Source organism: Choristoneura fumiferana, chromosome 11 (genome assembly GCF_025370935.1).
Source record: "Choristoneura fumiferana chromosome 11, NRCan_CFum_1, whole genome shotgun sequence".
NCBI lineage: Eukaryota > Metazoa > Arthropoda > Insecta > Lepidoptera > Tortricidae > Choristoneura > Choristoneura fumiferana.
In genome coordinates, this window is record NC_133482.1 from 15,624,620 (window position 1) to 15,645,452 (window position 20,833).

At 37.7% G+C, this 20,833-nt stretch overlaps 1 protein-coding gene across 4 annotated transcripts in view; it reads left to right on the forward strand.

Moving 5' to 3' along the window:
- Positions 1-20,833, forward strand: part of LOC141432871 (neurexin 1-like) — a 261,481-nt gene continuing 240,648 nt past the window's right edge. For all 4 annotated transcript variants that reach the window (XM_074094675.1, XM_074094676.1, XM_074094677.1 and 1 more), the window contains exon 1: positions 1-160. The gene's annotated coding sequence lies outside the window, so the exon portion shown is untranslated. The remainder of the gene's footprint in view (positions 161-20,833) is intronic.

Here is a 20,833-nt window from a genome sequence, read left to right on the forward strand (position 1 = left end):
TTCGGCGCGCCTCGCTCGCGCCATGCATCCAGACAAATTACATAATCCCACATAAAAAAAACAATCCTGCTCTATGACTCTGTGAACTGTGACCATCGATTACTGTGCTGTGTTCAAATTTGATTTTGTTTCTCGAACGAGCAATGGATGCTTTCTAAACGTACGTACTAGGCATAATTCAGTTTTACGCTTACTACTTTATTGTAGGTTTTGTTGAACTCAAATGCTCCTAAGGTTTGTTGATGATTTTATAGAGAGCGTCGTCTATCGATTTTTGTTCTGTTAATAAAAGGAAGTGTTATATTGTCACACACTCAGTACGTATGCTTTGTTTCGAAAGAGTACGTTTTAAACTTAGGGTTACCCCCACAGATAATCCCAAGCTTAACATATTTGATTAGTTTGGTTTAAAATATCCACAATCATTGAAGTTTTCGTATTAACTGTCCATGTCTATATACTCTTTGTATGCATTTTGTCAATTAATCTCTATTTCAAGCCATTTATAAGTCAGAAGTGACAGTTTGAATGAAAATGCTTACACATGTAGTAGGTGCCTTTAAAGTACGTTTCTATTTACGTGATGCTTCGTTTTTACAAGCTTGTATTCATTTATTATTTAAGGAGACATTTTCCTATATGTTTATTCAAGTTATAACTATCCAGTCCATTTTGAGTATTTTCATTGCTTGGTTTGACTCGGAATTTGGCATACATAATGCAATTTGGTGATAATGTGAGTACAGTCGACAATAAGCGAAGTCTGCTAAAAAGTTTATAATTAAAATGTAATTTTAAACAAAAACTTACGTATCTACCGTATCTGAAAGCTCTGTTCCCCAAGACAGTTCACTAGCCTAGTTTGGAGGTCGGAATGTAAGATTATTCCTTGGCTGTACAGTTTATCTATATAAACTTTTGTTTAAAAAATTCATTTTTATACTATCTTTTTGCTGAATCTAGATAAATTTTGCGACTAGGTCCATGAGGGAGGCCTGTGCCCAACCGTGGACGTCCTACGGCTAATAAACAGTGTGCTACCAGCAGTCAGGGTTTTTTTAAGGGACATTAAAGTACCTAACATATTTCTGTAACTTAACCATGAGAATATTTTAATTAATAAACTAAAATTCAGACTGTTAACTTTCCAACAAAATTATGATTGCCAGCAATGTACAGCAAAGTAAATTGACAAGTAATTATCAAAGTATCTGTCGGCTGTCATTTACATTTACTTGTCAATTTACTTTGTTGTACATCGCTGGCAATCATCATTTTGTTAGAAAGTTAACAAAGTCTGAATTTTAGTTTATTAATAAGATTAATGTCATGGTTAAGTTACAAAGCATACCCTACTTTAACCTCCCTTAAAAAAGCCTGGCTGCCGATAACACACTGAATAATAAATAAATAAATATCAATGAACACCATAATTAAATTATAGCATGTCTAGTTTAACTCACGTAACACCAATTGACCTAGTCTCAAACTAGCGCGTAGCGTTCTCGTGCTCCTGAGAAGAAGGGCTTCGAAATAGCCCGAAACATGTCGACCTAAACTCGGTTTAAGACATGAGTTATCCGTTATAATATCATTTAATATGAGTGAGTGTCACGGTAGTTTCATATTCAAAATTAGGTAAAATTGTACTATGGGTTCTAGATAGGCAACGGATAAGCATACTTATATAGATAAATACATACAAAAATAGTTACATCTTGCTCGCTAATCCTGCCGTAAAGCAGCAGTGCTTGCACTGTTGTGTTTCGGCGTGGAGAGTAAGGCAGCCGGTGAAATTACTGGCACTTGAGGTATCCCATCTTAGGCCTCTAGGTTGGCAACGCATCTGCTATACCCCTGGTGTTGCAGATGTTTATGGGCGGTGGTGATCTCTTACCATCAGGAGACCCACTTGCTCGTTTGCCATCCAGTCGAAAAAAAAAAGTTACATATTGAACGTCCGAACCTCTAGAATAAAAATTCGTATTATTGATACAGATATACTGAGCGGCAAAAAATTTGGCCCTAAAATGTATTCATAAATAGGTGATTTTGTATGTAGAGGGGGCCAAATTTTGTGCTGCTGCGTATATCTGCCCTGGCCGGGTATTGAACATGATAGTTTCATAGTTTGGTTGTCTACCCATGGACTACCCGGTCGTCGATATGATGATACTAGCTGTTGCCCGCGACTCCGTCCGCGTAGCATTCATTTACCGCTATCCCGCGGGAACTAAGCAATTTTCCGGGATGAAAGCTATCCTGTCCTTCCCCGGGAAGCAAAATATCTGTATACCGAATTTCATCTAGATCGGTTCAGCGGTTTAGACGTGATTAAGTAACAAACATCCAAACAACTTCACGAACTTTCACATTTATAACATTAAGTAGGATGATATGATGGTCAATGGCTTGCTGTCAGAGTGATAGAGCTTCGTGCTCTATATGACAGGGGTGGCCAACTTGATTAGACCCAAGATCTACTGTTTACTGACGAAACCCTGTGCGATCTACCAATTAGATAATTTTTGAAATCTTAAATGAAACAGCATAGTTCAGTATTTATATTTTTTGCTTTGCCACGATTGACTGGACTAATGTCGCGATCGACCGGTTGGCCACAGAATAAATAACAAATCTGGTTGATATATTATTTTCAAATGCCATAATTTCGATTTTGTTTCTCGATTACGTTTGCATGCTTCAGCAACATGCAAAACACCGGGTCGTGGCATGAAAGCCAAACAAGTAGGCGCCCATTTTAAAACGTAGCGAAGCACAGTCCAGTTATAAAGTAGTTATACAAGGTGTTAATTGAATAACTGAAAATCCAAAACACCCCAAAAATATTTTTTCTTACAAGTATCTTCATTGTTTAAAAAAATATTGGTTTGTTTTGCTAAGTCAGTAATTCTACTTCATTTCAAAGTCTACACTTAGAACGCGAATGCGCGATCATAGTAGGTTCGCGCGAATTTAACTCGCACGATCGCACGATTGTCAGTTATGCCTTGATCACACGTACCGAGCAAACGGGCGAGACAGTAAAATGTTTCTCGGCCGAGACAGTGATGTAAGGAGTTTTTCTCAAAAATGTCCGTAAAAGTTGACATTATTCTTTACATATCAGAAGGTGAAGTGCATAGTTTATGGTCAGCGAAAAATTAAAAAGTTAAAAAGAGTGCAGGCGCGCTAGTTCGACAATATAATGAATTAGCGTGCCTGCAATCAGTCACATTTTTTTTAAAGTTAAAAAGGCCATGGAAATGTTGGCACAAGTCGTATACAGCCAAGTCTAATGGCCGGTATCAGATATTTTGTTGGAACTCCGGACTTTTTCTATTGGGTCTGAAATAGCTTGTGGTGTTTTCGGTAGAAAAATACACCTGCAGTTTATTTTTAATGAAAAAAGGCGGGAAAGCATAAGAAAAATATTGGAATAAAATTAAATTTTATAATATATTTTGAGAAAAAGTTTATTCTATTTCAGAATTATTCACCATTTTTGAGAAAAGCTTTATATTAGTCTTGGCTGGAATAGCAATTGCTGTCTTCGTATTAGTTAAACGGATGAGCTTGCGAGTATACTCATTCTCAGGCTGCAATTGCCTACTTCCAGGCCACGACAATAATCTACTATTGTTAAGCGCTCGCTCGCTCGCTATGTTTATACGCACCGAGTACTCAGCCGAGAGTACTGCCTTGCCCGTTTACTCGGTACGTGTAATCAAGGCATTAGGACACCTATTCGAGTTCAATAGTGTTTGTTCGCGCGTTCGTACGAGTAAAATTCGCGCGAACCTACGATGATCGCGCATTCGCGTTCTATTGGGACGATGCCTTCACGTTTCTGTCACATTTGACAGCAAATTTGAAATTCGCTACACTTTAAAAGAACAGTAGCTTTTTTAGACGAAATGGTACTAACACAAAATTTTAATACGATACGCCTTTGTTTTTTTATTGTTAATCTGATATTAAAATTCCATATTTATCATTATTTATATAAAACAAAAGAAAATAATAAACAATTAATATTGATTAAGAAAAAAAATTGAATTATGTCAGTAAATGAATGTCACGTAAAAATAATAATTCAATGAAGCAATAATTTAGAAATTTACTTAACCGAAGATTTGACAGCTGTTTTGATATTTGTTAAAATTTAGTGCAACGTGCAATTTGCTCTTATCTTGAGACGAATAAACGGGTTATGGAAATTTATTTTCTCGAAAGAAATTTACATTTCACTTAATGAGCGAGCAAAGAGCCTCGCGCCTCGAACTAGAACTTCCTGAATATCTAATGGCTAAGCTTGTGCATACCAATAACGTCTTCCTTAGATTCTTAGTTCACAAGTGATATACTACGCTATGTAAAATAGGCTAGCTCGATTCTTAAACATAAGTACATAATAAATAATCCATCACTAAAAACCGCCACTTATATTAATAGTAGATTATTGTCGTGGCATGGAAGTAGGCAATTGCTGGCTGAGAATGAGTATTAAACGGACGAGTCCGTTTAACTAAGATGAAGCCAGCAATTGCTATTCCAGCCGAGACTAATATAAAGCTTTTCTCAAAAATGGCGAAGGAAAAAACAAGGAAAAAACTAAACTAGAATAAACTTTTCCTCAAAATATTATTATGACATTTATTTTGATTTTATTCCAATAAAATGTTTATGATTTCCCGCCTTTTTTATTAAAAAAAACTGCAGGTGTATTTTTCCACCGAAAACATCACAAGCTGTTTCAGACTGAATTCAAAAATGACCGGAATTCTAACAAAATAACTGATACCGGCCATTTGAGTTGGCTGTATACGACTTGTGCAAACATTTCCATAATTCGTACCTATATGAAAACTAGCCAAGACCGACCTTAGACTTCAATATATTATCCGAAGTTATAAGAAGAAACGATATTTTAAATTGATATAAAATAATTTCAGGACTGACCATTGAACTTGGCACCTTGGCACTTGGCACCCATTTAGATCTCACTTCTTTCTTCGTTAACCTCCTGGGGTGCAAAGTGATAATACTAGTACATATTGTTAGCAATAGAACTTATATCTTTTGAAAAAGGAATAAAGTGTCATTTTTTCTGCATCATTCAAATTTACAAAAAAAAACAAATTTATTTATGAGACATTAAGTTTTAAATTTAGATGTCATATTTTGTTGTATGGTGTGCCGCAGGAGGTTAAAGCCAACAATCAAGGCATATATCATAATATTGAACTTGGCTCTCATTTCACATTTATATTTTATTGGGATATACTTAACGTGACCATTTATTTTTTGATTCAGAACGGGACATTAGTTTATTTAGGTCAATTAACAGGTAGTCAATGAAAAAAAAAACACTTTTAAAAGTCATTTATTTAGAAAAAGTTTTTTAACTGATTATATTACAAATTAAAAATATATATTCCAAATGTTTATTTATATTTATCAGAGGAACAAAATTGCTTTAACACAGCTTTTAAGTAAGAATTAAACTCTTGGCACGTTTTTTATGTTCACCTTAGTTATCAACATCGCCTTTAGAACTGAATTTTCGCGCGATTTTTGAAAACGGGACAATTTTGTGTCCCGGTTTTCATTTTGGGACTCGTAATCAAAAAAAGGCACAGTCCCGTTCAAAACGGGACGTCTGGTCACGTTAGATATACTCTACATAAACGCCTCAACGCAGCTTACAAGAGATTTTAACATAACAGTTGTTATTTTAGGAACAGACCAATTAAAACGTGGCCTTTCTGGCGCATGGCCCAGACATCGTTCATTCATGAACTCCGCAAGTACGAGTACTGTAAGTTGGAAAGTATTAACTTATGCAATTGTTCAAGTGCTAGCCAGACACGAAGGTTTGGTGGATTAATTTATTAATGGAACTTTTTACTTGATAGTAAATGCTAATGCGCTTTTATTTTGTCTGGACGTTATCTTGCTAGTTTTTGTTGTGAGCTAGAGATCTTTGAGCTAAATACATAAGTAGGTACTTACTCAATTCATTCAACCTTAAGCTCAGTTTAGACCTACAAGAAAAATCTTGCAAGATGATTGATTACTGCGGCGCTCGATTGACCACTTACTTGAAAATTATTTATTAACCGACTTCAAAAAAGGAGGTTTTCAATTCGAGTGTATGTTTTTGTATGTTTGTTAAGCGATAACTTCGCCAATTGTGGGCCAAAATTCAATTTTTTTTGTTAGTTCTAAAGGACATACTTCCGAGGTGGTCCCATTGACACTAAGTCAGGATCTGATGATGGGATCTTAGAGAAATCGAGGGCAACCCCCGAATTTTAAAGCACACCTATATAGCGTTTTTGGTATTGTTAACATCAAGTCAAGTATTTACATTCAGAAAGTACCTATCATTTGGTGAACTGGACCCTGATAAAGAAGACCGTAGGTTCAGGTAGGTAATCTGTTATAAAATGATATAACTAGGTATGCTGTGTTTGAGCTTAATGGAATCGTTGTGAGATGCACTTCGGCTACAAATCACTAAAAACTATGAAAAAAAAATTTTAACAAAAAATGGAACCGACTTCACTTCCGACTTGGTCTTCTTCTTGGGCAGGGCACATTGCCAGGATGAACCACGATCGTTGGGCGAGGCGAACACTGGAGTGGAGACCTCGTGAAAACACTCGCAGTAGAGGGAGACCACCAATGAGGTGGAAGGACGATATCTGCCGACAGGCGGGTGGAGGATGGATGCATATGGCTGTCGATCGCCAGGCGTGGAGAAATGGAGAGGAGGCCTATGTCCGAAGGCGGACGAATTAAGGGCTGCTATGGATGGATGGTGGATGGAACCGACTTCAAAAATCTTGAAAATAATTTTCTACTAGTTTGTAGTTGGTGCCTTAGCACGAGCCAGCAGGAGTGATTGAAGCCCAATATATAGTATGTAGGTGAGGTAGACGACTATAGTTCCACTCCTGCTGGCTCGTGCTGAGGCACCGACTTCAAACTAGTAGAAAATTATTTTCAAGTGTTTTGAAGTCGGTTCCTTTATTTTTTATTTTTTAATATAAGGTATATAGTTATGCCGGTGTTATGCAATACAGATAGTATCAATACAGTTTATGGCTTGTGGGTTGTTGGTGGCCAGTGGGTGCAGATATTAATTTACTTACTCGGGACATAACTCGATAACCAATTTTTTCAGAGCTGACAAAAATTTCGACTGTTCATTCATCCATCATTCCCTCTACGGTCTCGCAATGTAATACAACATGCACCATTTTTCTTGCAGATCTAAACTGAGGCCTTATTGTCTAATAGTTTTCAGCACTTGTCTCTGTCACACGGTATAAAACGAAAATAGAAAGAGATGGTGGAAGCGATTAAGAAGAGTTTAGACTTGCAAGAAAAATTGTGCAAGTCGTATTACATTGCGAGGCCGTAAAGCCAACGAGTTTGTAGTAGTCAATCGAGCGCCGCAATGTAATGCAACTTGCACGATTATTCTTCTAAGTCCAAAATCGGCTTTAGATCATAAGGCCTCTGGGCTTTAGTGTTGAAAAAAATCTTGATAGACTTATATAATTGTGTAGATAGTAGATACCTTTGTCGAATGGACATATCTCTCGGTGATAATATTATTCAACTGAAGCAATATTTTCCTGTAAAAGCATGTTTAAACGAATTATTCCGCCGGCTGTAATCTGTCCGTGAATGCTTTTTCCGTGTCCCACCCCATGCCTTTAATTTAAATACATTATTGTGGAACACTGTTCCACGTTTTTCCTTCTCTCCCTGTTATAAATGTTCCCGTTTTTTTCCAAGTCGTAAGAGGTAAACTTTATCTGTTCATTTCTATATAATTGACATAATATATTTTGTCTGCCTCTGGGGTTTTTATTTTTGCTAAGACAAATCGTGAGACTTAGGGAAGACGTTTATTTTATTCTGTACATTTAAATGAACGTTCGCTATTATCAGATCTAGAAAATTTACATCATTAAAATACGTAGAACTATAGGCTTTTACAGTACCCGGCGATAAAGATTGCAAATCGGTCTTCGGAAAAAGACAATCGGCTGTTAACGACGATTTCCGAACCGTCCCACCAACGTCTATCAATCATCGTATTTATTAAGTGACGTTTTTAATCAAATAAATACTGCACCTTTATGGACTTAATTAGTTTACGTCAAATTAATGACTATTAACTTCGGATATCTATAGAGAGCTGTTGCAACTACTAGAAAAAGGATAGTTCCCTCTTTTTCCTAAAGATGCCATTGTACAATTTAAAGTTTTGGGGGGTTTCAACAACTTTATTATATGTATATTTTCATCTAAATGCATCCGTACTCTATTGCACCTGTACAACGACTGACAAACGTCACATAAGTGTGTGACAACGCTCTACGAAGCGGAAATTAGCCGAGTCTCTTTCCAAAGACTCAAGTGCAGTCTTTATCGCCGGGTACTAAATTTATTATTAGGGGGGTATTTGGGAGGCCTATGATGATGATGATACCTATAAAAGAGTAGGTATCGTGACTGAGAAACAAGGAGACAATTCATAGCCTGAACCATTGTAGATAGGAAGACAAAATTTAGCAGATATATATTCCTTGACAGTCATAGAGGTGCATTAAAGGATTTTTCAAAACTTCCATGGGTGCAGTAGGTACACAATTTGGGGAGAAAAGTCCTCGAGTAGCGACCAAGAACTGGAAGACGAAGCGTTGGCAGGTTATCAATTAGATGAGCTGACGAAATCGTGGGAGTTGTACCTACCTAGTGTAGGATGCAATTGGCGAGTTGTCGTTCATTGTGGCGTTCTAAGGAGGAGGCCTTCAGCAGTGGTTGTCTTCCGACTGATGATGATGATGAAGAACACAATATAACTATATATAGTGAGTTAACTAATATGAAAATAAAGACAAGTTCAATAGGCGATCTTACCGTCAGAAGGTGAAGGTACCTAATTTCTCATTACTCTACGGGAGCAAAGCTAAATCTAAAACAAAGCTAGTAAATAATACAAACAATATTCAGGAAGACAAATCACAATTATGAAGTTTCTTTATTAAAATAAGTCGACCAGACGCCAGCCCGCCGACAGCACTTAACTAAACTCAAGATTAAAACAATTTTAACATTAATAAGTAACTTATTCTATTGTTTAGTGCAGAAATATTCTTAGCCTCGATGTTTGATCTTAAACAGTATACAATACTCTTGTTAAATACATGCACTAAGTTTGTATGTACATATGTAAACTCTTTATTATATAAAATCAATGTTGGGCACAGGCCTCCTCTCAAAATGAAAGGGCTTGGGCCGTAGTTCCCACGCGGGCCCATTTCCGATTGGGAACTTCACACACACCATTGAATTGCTTCGCAGGTTTGTGCAGGTTTCCTCACGATGTTTTCCTTCACCGTAAAGCTCGTGGTAAATTTCAAAGCTAATTTTGCACATGAATTTTGACAAAGTAAGAGGTGCGAGCTGGGGTTATTTTATTACATACCTACAAATAATTAGGTCCTGACACTGAACTAGAATGAACTATTCCTAACTCGTTTCTGCTCTTAGTACATATTATAGTAGGTACCATCAGCCAAATATGTGGGCTACCACCCTAATGATGATAATCGTTTGCATGTCATAAAACATAATGCTAATTGACGTGTCTTGAAAGTTCGACTTTAGCGACATATATATTCATTTGATAGGAACTTGTTTAAAAATTGATAAACCACTTATTTGGCTGATGGTACAATATCTCCAGGCTTTCTGCGAATCGCTAAACACAACTCCATGGTAATGAACTAAATTACTTTGCTCACCCGCGAGCCCGCGACCTTATAATAGCTACGTTTATGCCAGAAATGAGTGTTCATACTGTTCCACCACCTCCACACTGTAAGAACACACACAAATCACACAAACCCATCTATCACCACCACCACACTATAACGCGTTACGAACTCAATCAGAGCTCATCTTCAGAGCAACACAGCCGTTCACCATGCTACCAAATGTTATTTCCTGCATAAACGTAACAAGATCATGGGTGAGCAAAGTAATTGTTTCGGTTCGCTGATATGATATGGACCTCCGCAAAGTAACGCCTGATTCAATAATTTAACTCCGTGGTAGCTAGTGGCTAGGTATGGCAGCTCTAGCAAAACTGCACTAGGTCATGTGTTCTAGCCCCAGCTCGCTAATTTGACTATATCGACATTTACGTGCGATTACATTTTTTAAAAATTACCTTAACATTTTCAGTGAAGAAAAACGTAGGAAAATGTAAATGCATCTAGGATTTACGTAAAATATTTGCACTGGGTCCACGTTGGAGTTACAGCCCCAGCCCTCTCTTTGTAGGCCTGTGCCCAGCTATGGGACGTATATAGGCTTGAGATGATGATGAAAGTTTTGAATTACTTCAGAAACTTGCAAATTATTCCCAACTACGAATATCTCAAATTTGGATAATATTCATGCTGTGCAGACGATCGACGGCAAATCACGCCGGGTGCCGACATTCCGCTCAAATTGTTTTGCGATTATGGCTAGGTTATAGAGCTATTTGCCACCAAGTAGCGGTAGCGATAGAAAGTAATAATTATGGAGTCGTTATTTGTCCCACTAATACCTATATAATTAAATAACTGAAAATCTGAAAGTAGTTTGTTTAGAATCGATAGTAGAATCGGTTACACTTTAAAGCGGGTTGTGTTTTTTAACCTATCCTTTTTTTCACTGTGGCCATTCTTAAAGTTACGAATGCAGTATACGGTAATTAAATGTTTTAGCAAGGTAGTATACGTACAGTCACCAGCACCAATATCTGACACAACAAGCGTGCATAAATATCTGATACGACTCTATTTCTAGGGCCGGAAGGACGTGTCAGATATTTTTGCATACTCCGCTGTGGCAGATATTATTGCTGGTGACTGTACTAGGTATTGATATTATTTAATACTGGCCGTTTTCTGTTAGGTTTCATTTTCATTTTCTTCAAAAACGAAGCTTAACTGACAAGCACATATTATTATTACGAGTGTAGACTGTAGAGTTATAAAATTATTGATTGATGAGTTGAATTACGGACTTAGCACAACGTACGAATATTATTTGAAAAGAAAACTAATGGATTTAAAAATAAATGCATTAAGGACCACTGCAAGAAAAAAACGTTTTTACTTAATAAAAACGCACGGAAGTTGGTCCATCTGTTTGAAAGTTACTATGAACAGACAGACCGGCAAACGGACATTCGTGTCAAACTTATAACACCCCTCTTTTTGTGTCGGGGGTTGAAAATAGCAGAAATCACACCGGGTGAAACTGCGGCTGGAATTTCGGCCATTAGCTTGTCGGACTGGCAGCATTCCGCGATACGGGTTGCGGTCCAATATTGGTTATTGGAACATCCTATTTCCTACTACATTCTATCAGACAACAGGTGGCAATATTATAATATAAATGTGAATATAAAACGATCGCTATGAAGTTAGGTTTGGATATAGTTAGAGATCCAAAGAAGGACATAGGATACTTTTTATCTCGGAAAATTGTTTACTTCCCACGAGCGCGCGATAAATGAATTGGCATTGGTCTCAAAAAAACAATGTTTATTTTTATATATTTTTTTCATAAAATAGGCGAATTTAAGACAACTATTTGAAGGATTTTTGGTTTTAGTTGCGTTTTAAAATGTTTACCCTATTTAGAAGTTACCGGAATTATAGCTAACCACAGTTGCCAGAATGGCGTTAAAAACTACGTTTTTCGTTATCCATCACAATTATTTTAAAAAACGTTGTGTCTCCTGTCACCTGACAGTGTTAGAATTAGGCGGATTAGTTACGATGAAAGTCAAACAAAGGTCAAACGTTATTTTGCAAAATATACACAAAATCAATTAGTACTTTTTACAAAAATGTTATAAAATGATTTAATCAGCCTATTCCTCGAAATGGTTTTGGAATTAGACCACATTGTAAAAAAAGTGATCAATGCCAATTCGTGAAGACAAAGTCGCGGGTAACAGCTAGTTCAAAAATAAAACAAAACATTGTAGCATAAGTGATCATTTAATTTCAAAAGTTGGATACATTAATTAACAGTGCTATTATTGATGTTATATATTTTTTTGGTAACGGAATTGTAGGTAGGTATTGTTCCGTTGTATTCGGAGAATTACGCCTACGCAATAATGGTCACTTGTAACAAATACTAAATGGTCTCTTGAAAATATTTTTTTAATTAAAAAAAATCGCTTACAAACTTAAAAATAATAAGTAGTGTTTGAGGGCCACTTCTTATTCGGGTCCGACTCGCGCTTGTCTGGTTATTTTATCATGATACAAATCCAACTGCGGCAGCCATGTATTTCTGTTCAACTATCCGATCGATGACATTTCTAATTAGAAGTAGGTAGTACAACAGCGGTTATTATTGAATGGTTATGCGGTTCGTTAGAATTCTCCGGCTATTTTAATTCTGATCGATACTCATACTGCGTTTAGCGCCATCTCTCGGATACTTTCTAACGACAATTCAATCGTACCAGGAGAATACCACTCTGATAATTTACTGGTAATTTATTTACGAATTTTCCCTTTAATTCTATACTGATAATTCCATTTAAAAATAATCTGTACCTCATGGGGAAATAAAAGGACAGCGCCAGGTTGGGTTAAGGTAGGCTGCGATTTGGGGTGTGCAATAAAGAATGTTTCATTGCTTTAATTTGATAGTGACAATCCAAAATAAAGAGCGTTAAAATTGAACTTTGAGTGAATAGTGGCATATTTCAAAATGTGATGCCTAGAATTTTGAGTTGTGTCACTATCAAATTAAAGCAGCGTTTTGTATTGTATTGTAGTGCTTTTTTACCCATTGTTTCTTTAATATCTATATTATATGTTAAAAGCAGAATACGTATATTATGAAGTAAATAGCAACTTTAATGGCAGCTTTTTTGTGTTCATCAGATGTTACGTTGCCTCTCTGTGTCGTAAAATAATTATCCTATTACGCGCCGTTCTTCGGCGAAGCTCGGATCTTGATAAAGAGCATCAATATAGCAACGCCGTTCACAATACAATAACACAAGATGCATAGCGCCCATTAAGAGCCCCTTATTAACCAGAACATTTGTAAAAATAATGCAACAAAACTCATAACAAGCTAAATCGGGTTCATTATTTGTCCGTTCGTCCGGAAAAACTTACGAGATTAACTGCTGAGTGAAATATGCGGCCTCTACCGCCGCCATTACTCAGGATTCCCGCCAAATACACAAATATGGCGGCGCAAACTTATCAATGCATCCGCACCCGGCGCCACTGCCGTAAAGCGCTTACGTCAAAACTACGCGGTGATATAAGTGCCGCGTTTCCCCACCGGCACTAGTAAATTTGTACGCGCTACGTGAGTCCAGCTACGTGTCTATGGTTCTGTACTTCTTTTGTTTTAGCCGTTTGGGAATTACGAAACAGGTTAGGTTTTTGTCGGGGATTAAGGAAAAACTATGAGTTGCTGCGTGCTGGAAATATTGACGTGTTTCAGTTGATTTAATATCTGAAATCAAACCACAAAGTTGTTGACCCGAGGGTGGATTTCTATCAAGATAGGGCAAGAGGTAACTTTCATACCTTACATTAGTTGAATGGGTTTTATATATCAAACTTCGGTAGGTAGTGATTATTGTTTTGTTTGTTTCATCCAACGCTGCCTACATAATGGTCATCGTCGTGTTTCAACTTTATTGTTTGCTCTTTTTACAGACCGGTCTTACATAATCGGAAAACAGAAATAGAAACAATTTATTCAATTAAAAGTTATCTGTTACATCAATTAGAGTTGCAGGAGTATGCTTTCGATAAAATGTAGACGAGTTGGTGGAAAGTAAAGGCTTTGCCAGGGGGCACTTTTTCGTCCGCTGGAAGATACTGTCACGTTACCTCTTCCAGTTCGTGTTTCAACTTAAACTTTATCGGACGACGTTTCTGTACTACTTTCGTGAAATCCTCTTTTTCTTTGTTGGTACTCTTGGCAGAGCAGACGTGGTGTCGTTATACGTCGAACTATTACGTTACTTGTCCTAGCCATCGCTTCTATGGCGCTATTGATAGGAGTAAGAAAGAAAGAAAGAAGAAGTTTATTCGCATTCACTAAGAAACACAAAAACAACAAAATTAAAACAAATAAAAAACAATAAAGAGCAAACACAAATAAAACAAAAAAGAAATACAAAAATGAAAATACACGATTTTGTGTGTCCCCGCCCCGCAAAAGGGAAAAGGGCGCTGACTCAGCATTATGCTGAGGCGTTAGACGCCTGCAGTGCTTATATTCTGTCAGAACCGTCTGTGACTCACGGAATGATACATAAACAATTAAGAAATAAAATATATTTAATTGTAAGTAAAAAAGAAATAAATAAATTACAATAAACCAGGAGTAATTGTTAGGGCTTTTATCTTGTAAGTCCAGCTAGCGTTGGCTCGATCAAGGTAGAGCGAGTGTCTACAACTCTTCCGTGCCTCTCAAAAGGTGCCATCCTAAGTTTATTTTGCACCGGAAACTGGAAAATGCCATCCCTTGCCATGGCGCCTAAAGAAAAGAAAGAAAGAAAGAAAATATTTAATTGCCAACAGTACAAACAATGCAAGACAACAATATAGACAATACAAGATAGTAGTCTGTCCTGCGGCAAAAGGAGCAAACTCAGCTAATGCTGCGCTTACGCAGAAGCTGCCAGCGCTGGTTTTCAGTCTGCCCCTGTTGACACATGCTGGAATATTGTCTATAGCGGGTTGGATGGTGGACAAAAGACGGAAACAGTAATACCAGTACAACAATACCTAATACAGATAAAAACTAATACAAAATAATTAAACTAATATACCTAGAGCTACCACTCCTCTCGCTCTACCCCAAGGCTGGTGCTCACTGCTCACGCTCAGTCCAACGCATTGGAGAAGGACTCTTGATGTTTTTCTTTCATGTTTAGTAAAATACGATGCGTGAATGAGGGTTTTCACAAAGAGGAATATCGCTAGATGGCGTTATCGATAGTGATTTGACGTTTTTGATTTGGCTCATTTAGTTTTTTAACCAATCACGAGCAAACGTCAAACGGACCTCACGTCACGTTACTAACGCCATCTAGCGATATTTCGCCTCTGTGAAAACCCTCATTGGGCCAAGCCCCAAAAACAACTTTTGAATGACAAACTTTGAAATACCAACGTAGGTAATATAGAAATGAGCATTTCGTCCCGTAATACGCGACGTACTCCTAATTTGTTTAGGCGACGTTTAATTCCCCCGGCGCAGAGGTCGCATAATGTCGGGGGATGCTGATGGCAAGGAATTTACGTCCCAAATCTAGGACAACCTTGTTTGTGGCGTGAGTAAATTGTCTACAGACAGGGTGGGAATCTAATAAATACTTTTCAATGGGCAAGTCTTGTATCTTTGAACATTCATGTGCTTCAGCACCGTCTTACTCATATTTAATTAAATAAATCCGGATAATTCACGTCTTAAATCGAGTTTAGCTTGACATGTTTCGGGCGAATTCGTATCATCTGATTAATGCCTCATACATACATACACATACAATGTCAAACCATCTGTCGAATCTCCGGTAAATTTCTGTAACCAAAAAATTGTTTCTTAGCCTATCTAGGCTTGAAAAGTCCCTGATGCTATTGGTAACTTGTCTGTGCAGATAATCTCTCTCATTCTGAGAGGATTCAATGGTGCGTGCGAAGTTCCCAATCCGCACTGGGCCCGCGTGGGAACTATGGCCCAAGCCCTCTTGTTCTGAGAGGAGGCCTGTGCCCAGCAGTGGGACGTGTATAGGCTGGGATGATGATGATGATGATGATGATGATGACAGACAAGTTGACGTAAGTAATGTGACTAAAAAGCGACGTGGTTCTTAAGTGAGATACTTTTATCACCAACTATACAACCTCTTGGCACAATACGGTATTTGACAACTCCTGAATTTGCCATATCTTAATATTATTATGAAAATATAGATATACAGACAATGTTTAGCGAAGAGAAAACTTAAATCGGTTGAAAATTGGATTTAAAGTGATTTTTTTGAAAAATCTATATACTTGTCTCTTTCTCAAACGCTTTTCTCTATGCAGCAAGTACGGCGGTACTGGCGTGTGACGTCACATGCCAGTATGTCTTTCTCTGTCTAATCTTGAATTACAAACCCTCATAACTTTGTTATTTGTAAAGGTAGCTTAAAAATTGTTTATCTATTCGATAACAAGCATTGTGTAGTTTTAATTTATAATACATATACAAAATAGGCAAATACCGTATTATTCTGTGTAGGTAATCAAACGTAGTAGCCACTGAGACACTATAAAATACCTACATAAAACACTAACAGCGTTTAAGTACTTACTTAATTCTGTTATGACGCCGGTAAAATATTTGTATTAAAAGCATTCCAGACTTGAATGTTAATTTGGGAATCCCCAAAACACTCTTGAAAGTAATTAAATTCTTTAATTTCTTCAACATGTTTTAGAAATTCTAGTTATTAAAACGGTTCTAGTTATTAGGTAGTATGTGAATTAAACTCAAAATTGCGATTAATTAATATCACTCGGGACTTAATTAGAACTATATTGCTAAAAATCGGGAGCGCCAAAGTTCGCATACTCTTCGCATAACGTAATTTTTGTCCGAATAATCGTTTGTCATATTTTTGTCCCATTGAAACCTTACAATTTTCTGAAACTTTTAAATGGTCATCCTATAGAAAACTATAGGTTAGGTTAGGTTTGTTTTGTAACAATTCTGAACAATTATTGAATTCAGAGAAACAAGAGTTATGACAAACAATCATTCTGACAAACACTACATTCGGACTTTCGATAAGTATGCGAGACGATATGGACCCCTAAAATCACATCGACGTTTCGACCATGCAATCACAATACAAGTAATAGGCAGTAGATCGACTTCATACTAGCCCCCGAATCGACGCACGCACACAGCTAAGCGGCATTTACACGGCCGCTAACCAATCTTAGCGAGACAAAACTACGCAGAGCCACGCCGCGCGCCGCGGTCCGGTCGCTGGTCAAGTGCTGTGTCGATGTATCAATTACCGTTCTCTAGGAAACCGCGCCATTTTGTTTACATGGACAACCTTCTAGTGACGTCATTCACCGCTTTATTGCGGCCGCTGTATGACGGCACCGCTAATCCTAGGAAACCCGGGCTTTAGCTGTTTAGCGTGTTCTTTCACTTTGAGTATTAAATGCGAGCAGCAGGGCTACTACGAAACTCGAAACTCGAAGTTCGTGTCGTGCTGTCACTCTCGCTCTCGTATTAAATAGTATAAGTGTCAGAGGGACCGCACGACATGAACTTCGAGTATCGTAGTAGCCCTGCAGTTCGAAAAACACGCGCGCCTATAAATGTATATATTTGTACATACTATACCTACTACAAATTATGAATACTTAATAAAAATACAAATAATTTATTTTGGACTTCGAATCCATAGTGTTAGTAACAAATTAAAATCGTATCGCTATGGTATAGGTATTTTATATTACGCTGCTATAATAAAAAACCGGCCAAGAGCGTGTCGAACACGCCCGAAATTGGGTTCCGTAGCCATTACGAAAAAATTAAGTAATATTTTTCTAAGGATTTCGTATTTTATACGGAATCTTCCATAGTTTAGGTATATTTTATACCTTAGGCTGCTATTTACTCTTAAACTAGGTACTAATAATTCTCAAACAAACTTAACCGTTATAGTTTTCCTTGAAAGTTTGATATACTTACTACCATCCTGAATTTTTTAAAATTTTTCCATCCACCAGTTTAGATTTTAGAGGGGTGGGGGGGACGCTCGATTTTAATTAAAATTTGCACTTTAATGTTGAATATTTCGCAAACAAATCACTGAATCGAAAAATCGTCTTAGCAAACCCCTAATGGTTTTAAAAGACCTATCCAGCACTACCCCCCACCCTTCACCCTACACAAGGGTTGGATGAGAAAAAATACCCCACTTTACGTCTATGGGAGGTACCCTAAAAAATTGTTTTTTAAATTTTTTTATTGTTCCATTTTTCCATTGTACCAGTTTACATATGTATCCGTGCAGAATTACAGCTTTCTAGCATTGATAGTCCCTGAGCAAAGCCGCGGACGGACAGACAGACAGACATGGCGAAACTATAAGGGTTCCATTTTTGCCATTTTGGCTACGGAACCCTAAAAAGATCACGCGTGATGCCGCGCGCAAGTGCTAGTGAATTTGCTCGCCTCAATTAATCCAATCAGCTCGGTTCGGCGGAGCCAATGAGCGCGACTCATACACGCTTCGCTTCGTCTACGCCAGTGTCCATTCCATTTCCATACACTTTCATTTCTATATACATACATACATACATAACGCAGTAGCTGGGTAATGTGGAAGCAATGAAGGGGCAAATTAAAGTCTGAAATACAGGATTTTCTAGTTCAAGCTCATGAGCTGGTTAGGTACTTAGATGAGGAAACTTTGTTTTTATTATGTTCTATTGTAAAAACCCCGGCTCGCACCTCTGTGTTTTTCGAAATTCATGTGCGGAATTACATTTGAAATTTACCACGAGCTTTGCGGTGAAGGAAAACATCGTGAGGAAACCTGCACAAACCTGCAAAGCAATTCAATGGTGCGTGCGAAGTTCCCAATCCGCACTGGACCCGCGTGGGAACTATGGCCCAAGCCCTCTTGTTCTGAGAGGAGGCCTGTGCCCAGCAGTGGGACGTATATCATAGGCTGGGATGATGATTATTGTAAAAACACACCTTAAAAAAACATTGTATCATTTATTATAATCGGCCCAAATCCATCCACTGCTGAGTAAAGGCCTTTTGATTTTCATGCCACTTTCCCGGTCCTGTGCTAGTCTTATCCACAGCTTACCAGCTAACAGCCAAATGTCATCCGACCAAACTGCCGGCGCCTGCACACCGTTCTTCGATCCAATTTTGGCCACTACTCTGTTAATATTACGTATATAAAACTTTGACTTTGACTTTAACTTTGAATAAAACGCAGTACGGTATCGGACAATCTCTACATCCGTACTCACAACGGGCAGGCTAAACCTATGTTGAATCCTCCATAAAATTATCTCAAACAAACCCACCATCGCTTTGCTGTATAATTTTGATAAATCACCCCCATATCTTGCCCAGGTCACAGCGGAAGCGGGTCAGCTAAATCATCTCAAACAACAGGTCATCCGCACAAACGTCCCCGGTATACGTGCGGCCGCTGTGATACATGTGAGATAGGCTGTGACTAATGCTTGCTCTTAAATATGGCCAGGGTTATTCCAAATATTCTACTGTTTTAGTAGCAGATACTGCCACTGGTTCGTCGAAATTTTTAGAGCCATTTTCGGGATCCCCAATATAAATAAAGATGCGAAAGTTTGTGAGTGCGTGAATATTTGTTATCGTGGACGCTAAAATGGATGGACGGATTTGGATGAATTTTGGTATGAAAATAGCTGGAGACCTGGAATGGCACATATGTTACTTTTTATTCTGATATTCCCGCTCGATAATCAATGTAGAAGAATTGCAAATTCAAATTCAAAAAAATTCAAATTAAAATGATTTAGGTATTCAGTAAATAGGCCGCACTTTTACACGTCATTTTTTAAACTACAAGCGCTTTCGGAAAGACCATCATTGCCAAGAAGAATGCGCCGCAAGAAACTTGGCAGAAAGTCATTTTTTCATAATAATAAAATTACAAATAAAATACTTAAAAACTATATTATACAATTAAAGAAAAAAAAAAAAAATAATAATAATAAAAATTGCTAGTTTAAAGATATCAAAAGGACAAGAGAAAGTAGACAGATCACTCACTAATTAATTGTCGAAGTATGCCCGACATCACGTTATTGTAATCTACTTTGCCGCCCATCTCCTAAGCAGATTTAAAACTAAAACTTTTCAACATTTGAAATAAGAATCTGAAATACTCACCGGATGTGCAGCCATTTCGAGCCGTGAACGGAAGTTATTACGCCGTGTGTCGTAATGCGGAAGCGGCAAAATGTGACAAAATGGCTTCCATTGGTTCCGTTTTTCGCGTAACATAAACTTATTGGAACTCTAAGCTCTTTATTAAATCGGAACTCTGTTATTGTTTTCCCGTTTTCAGGGGTCAGACACAGTTACAATAAACTTTTAGTTACTTATTATTTTAAGCTGCAAGAAGGTGGTTGGTGTTGTGAAGTTTCAATTAAAGTTTCAGTGACTCTCCTTGAATGTTTTGTAATTATGGACGGTCGTGGTCGTTTCCCATCGGATATTCTTCTTTTTATTTCGCCTTCCTCTCATGTAACTAAAAAAAGTTAAAATTAAAAAACAACAGTAAACGAAAAAGTCGCGGTGGTCTCGTGGTTTGACCTACCGCCTCTCAAGCAGAGGATCGTAGGTTTAAACCCATACACGCATCGCTATGTTTATTATGTGCGAAATTATATGACCTCTTATCACGAAGAAACAATTAAATGGAGAGAGCTATGCTCGGAGTTTCATTGCGCGATAGAATCTGAAATACAAATTCACACAAGAACTAAAGTCAGTGATATAGCTCGAAGAATAATATTGCCACTTCAACTTGCATATTATGCAAGTAGAAGTGGCAATGGACGGGCCACATCGCTCGAAGAACAGATAACCGTTGGGGGAGAAAAGTCCTCGAGTGACGACTGCAAACCGGAAGACGAAGCATTGGCAGGCCTCCCACTGGACTGGTTGT